This window comes from Coffea arabica, chromosome 6e, assembly GCF_036785885.1.
Source record: "Coffea arabica cultivar ET-39 chromosome 6e, Coffea Arabica ET-39 HiFi, whole genome shotgun sequence".
NCBI classification, from domain to species: domain Eukaryota; kingdom Viridiplantae; phylum Streptophyta; class Magnoliopsida; order Gentianales; family Rubiaceae; genus Coffea; species Coffea arabica.
In genome coordinates this window covers 15,076,440-15,081,242 of record NC_092321.1, presented here as the reverse complement: position 1 = coordinate 15,081,242, position 4,803 = coordinate 15,076,440, and the positions used below count along the sequence as shown (strand labels likewise).

The 4,803-nt window shown below is 36.7% G+C and overlaps 1 long non-coding RNA gene across 1 annotated transcript; it reads right to left on the bottom strand.

The window, feature by feature from the left end:
* Positions 1-373: 373 nt before the first annotated feature.
* On the bottom strand, positions 374-3,302 carry LOC140009542 (uncharacterized). Its single transcript, XR_011816972.1, has 2 exons — positions 1,277-3,302; positions 374-671 (listed from the first exon to the last, which is right to left on the bottom strand). It is a non-coding gene; the product is annotated as an uncharacterized lncRNA (long non-coding RNA).
* Positions 3,303-4,803: the final 1,501 nt, after the last annotated feature.

Here is a 4,803-nt window from a genome sequence, read left to right as displayed (position 1 = left end):
GAGGAGGACCGGGGGAGGGGTTGTGTTTTTAAACTCGGACCGGAAGGTGAACTAGTCGATCTCAGAAGTCAGGGGTCGGATCGGATGGATCAGTTTAAAAACTCGGATGACATCATCATGATGTCATCAATATGTTAATTATACATATAACTAAATAGGTTAAGGAATTTATCTAATATACATGTTACTAGAAAAAAAATTATCCCTTTTGCTTGCTCATTTTTTCATTTCTCCTATTTCTTAAAATTCAATAGACTGAAATTTAACTCCAATTTACCATTTCTCAAATTTAAATGCAATTTAATGACTCCATAACTAAATCCTTAGGACTTATTTGAGAATATATATCAAAATTTAAGGCTATAAACAAATATTTGACAATATTAGGGTAATGATTATAATTATTTAAAACATTCTAGGGAAAATATGAAATACCATGAAACTTTAGGTATTTGTTCCTAAATCCTATTTGTGAACTTGTCTTTTTTTTTTTTGAGAAGAAAATAAAACTTGCATTATGAACCTCTGATTACATTGGCTAAAGCATGAGCTTTAGCTACAGTCTTGCTACAAACCTTGACTACTCGAACGAAAGAGAAACAACTACATAAACATAAGATGTCTTCCACAATAGCCCGCACCAGTTGGGGCGACTTGGCCGGATCCTCAATCTATTGCAATAACAAAGGGAGTCAGTTTTAATATCAACAGAATTGCAGGGAATAGTTAGAAGATATCTGAGAGCATGTAAGCAGGCCAACGCCTCAGTTTGCAAAGGTGTCAAAGCTTGAACTTTTCTAGAGTGCCGGTACAGTATCATTCCCATTGAGTCCAGGGTTCGCCAACTCGGCCGAGTCCGAGACGACTTGGCAGAGTCATAACCGGAACGGCAGGTGCCGTTCCGATACCGATACCCGAAACACCGATTCCACCATATCCGATTTGAATCGCTCCGAATCAGCCGATATCGTCCGAATTAGCACCGTGTAGCAAGATAACGGCCAAATTTTCGGATTCAACTCGGATATGTATCGGCTAACAAATTTACACACCAACTGGGAAGCCAAAACCAAACAAAAAAGGAACCGACACCGAAAGAACACATAAGGCATCGCACCACAGTTAGCTACGGCTGTTGCAGAGCCTTTTACAAAACCAAACAAAACTACAATTACAAGGGGTGGTCCACACGGTTGTTGCAGTCTTTTCCCATGCTTTATTGTTTCATTTTGCAGCCACAAAGACAAGGAAAAAGTGGGGATAAAGAGAAGCATACCAGCAATTTCTGCAATTTCTTCATCGTTCTGCAATTTCTTCATTGTTTTGCAATTTCTGCAATCCATCACTAGTTTTTGAGGTTCACTCCAGAATAAAGGTGACGGCCGGCTGGAGAAACAAGCCGATCGGTTCTGCAATTTCTTCATCGTCCGGCTGCGGCTCAAAACAGAGGTGACGGCAGGCTGTTGGAGGAAGACAACAATAGCGGGAAAGGGAAAGCAAAAGAAAGAGTAAAGGTGACGGCCGGCTCTTCAATTTCCACCTTATTTGGCCGTGAAGGAGGTGAAAAAACTGATCAACGGAAATTGGGAAAAAAAATGAAGGGAAGAGTCAGAGGAAGAAATGGCTAAAATTGAAGGGAAGAATCCAGTGACTTGCGGCTGCACTAAACAAACCGAAGGGAAGAATCCGCAAGTGCACTAAACAAACTGAAGGACTTGCGGCTGCACTAAACAGAAGATGAGCTTTTGTACCGAACCCAGCCATAGGGAAAAAAATTGAAGGAAAAATTAGAAGCATGTAAAGTCCAGCTTTGGCCCAAGTAATTAAGAGATTAGGTTCCTAATCTTAAATCCAAGCATCAGTCAAAAGGTCCGTATCTTTTTTCAAAATAACTTATCAATTTTAATTTTTTTAACTTAGCATTCAGACATGATATTTAGATATTTGTAAATTTAAGTAATGCATTTTGACACTTTTTACATATTATTAAGTATATGATTAATTTGTATTAGTAGTCTCTTATCTAAATTTTAGTTAGAAAATATGTAGTGATTATTTGGATACATTTTAATGATCATAAATGTAATTTATTTATTTTCATGTATCTCACTTATGTTGGTTAAAATGATTTTAGGTAAATTAATTAGAAAAAGTAAAAAAAAAAAAAAAGAGTTTGTTGCAGTTAGTTAAACAAAAAATTGAATTGGGCAAATTGTCAAAGTATAAATTACCTTGCATAATTAAACTTGATTAGAAAAAATTTAATATATTTAGATAATAAAAAAATTTTATTATTATCGAAATAATGCAAATTACCTTGCATAATTAAACTTGATTAGAAAAAATGTAATATATTTAGATAATAAAAAAATAATTTTATTCTTATCTAAATAATGCATATTACCTTGCATAATTAAACTTGATTAGAAAAAATTCAATATATTTAGATAAAAAAAAAAATTATTATTATCGAAATAATGCAAATTACCTTGCATAATTAAACTTGATTAGAAAAAATTTAATATATTTAGATAATAAAATTTTTTTATTATTATCTAAATAATGCAAATTTTTTATTGCTAATGCTATAGGCCCTTATGGTAATGACAGCATTATTTTATTTAATAATTAGCGACTATATATGATAATGTAGGTATTTAGTAAATTTAAGTTGATAATTGTGCTTTTTATGATATTTTCTATTTTTAGTAATTTTTTCAGATTTTTTGAAAATTTTTATATATTATAATGTATGTATCACCCGATATTCATCCGATATGCCGCGACGGATGTGGAACAACTGAGACCGCGACGCGACCGAGATTCGCGACGGCGAACCTTGATTGAGTCTTCAATAATCCATGCTATTGCAGTAGTTTGAGGTCTTTGCATGTTTTCAGGATATTGAGCGAAGGAGCCATCTATAAAGGCTTTCACTTGGGTAGGTTGATAAATTGCATCGTCTTCATGGAATGATAGCTGAAGATTACCCCCCGAGTAATGACTTGCTTCTCTGATGTGGTTCTAGAGAACATTGATAGCTGTTTTCCTCTTGCCCGGTAGCTTTACTTGATACATTGCATCAATTGCATTCAGTCATTTTTCCAAGTTAAATTCTCTGCCCTCCCACACGAATTTATTTCGTGCTAGCCATATATTCCACATAATATGGATAGACAATATAATGTCACTGTCATCAGGGGCATCTTTGATCCATCCTTGCAGGCATACAGCCAAGGAAACTGGTGTACCAACTTCAAAATCAAAACCTAGCCGGGAAGCTCTCCAAATTCTAACTAATAATTGACACTTCAGAAACAAATGTGTAGCCAATTCATTTTGCTTACCACATCGAAGACAGATAGGGGAAGGATAGCAATTCCTTTTAAAAAGAGCCAAATTTGTAGGACATGCATCACGCAATAGTCGCCAAACAAAAAACTGTATTCTTGATGGAATCTTCAACCTCCATAAACGTTTTCAAACAACTATTGAGACCGAAGAGTTTGTAGACGAGAAAAAAAATAGATGGCATTTGTCCTCTTCTAATGCGAGAGGCCAAATGGTATCCTGTTTTAACAGAATAAAACCCATTTGGTTGTAACTCCCAAATCAACTGATCCTCTCCTCCATACTGTGGAATATAAATTGCAAGAATTTGATTTGCTTCCCTGGGAGGAAAAAATAGTCTAACCAGAGATTCTCTCCACTGACCTTTATCATCAACTAAATCCACTACACGCATGTCCAGGAATTGAGTTAAAGTATGACTACCTGCTAGAGGATTCGGGCAATCAGGAATCTAGTTGTCCTGGATTTTAATTTTTGTTCCTTTCGCCACTCTCCATTTCAGCCCGTTTCTGAGAAGGTCTCTACCCCATAAAATACTTCGCCACCCCCAAGTGGCTTGGTTGGTGCAACAGACATTGAGAAAGGTACTGCGCGTACAGTATTTGGCCATGAAGAATTTGCTAAATAAAGTATCAGGTTGAGAAATTAAACGCCAAGCCACTTTAGCAAGCAATACTCTGTTCATCTCTTCTATGGACCGCATCCCCAATCTTCCTTGAAATTTTGATAGAGTTAAGATAGACCAAGATTTCCAATGGATACCATGGCCATCAACATCTCCCGCCCAAATAAACCTGGCCAGAAGTCTATCTACTGCTGTAGCAATGGTTCATGGGATGCGAAACACTGCAAGAGTGTACTGGGCCAAGGCACTGAGGACATGCTTTGCTAGAATCACTCTCGCCATAACCGAGAGTGTGGACAACCTCCATTTATCAATTCTCCTCACCACTCTTGATTTAAGATCCACAAACATATGGGTTTTAGTCTGGGAAAAATCCATATTAAGTCCCAGGTACCTACCCATCACCGGTGAAGCTTGAACTGTGAGGATCCTTGAAATGGATTCTCTTAGTTCTGCAGGAACACTAGGACTAAACACCAAGCTAGACTTTGCAAAGTTTAATTCTTGACCTGAAGCTTGGCAATATTTGTCAAGGTGCCGGCGAAGTTTTGTTGCAGCTTCAATGGAACATTTAAAAATACCATGGTGTCATCAGCAAACATTAAGTGGGACAGAGAAGGTCCAGACCGGCACACCTTTATTGCAGGGCATAAATTTGTGTATGTTATCATCGTTAATACCAAAAATAAAGCTTGTTGACAAAGAATGAAAAGATATGGAGACAAAGGGCATCCTTGACGAAGTCCACGGCTCGGGTAGATAATTGGTGATGGAGTGCCATTAATAAGTATCGAATATGACACTGAAGAAATGCATTGACTTATAAT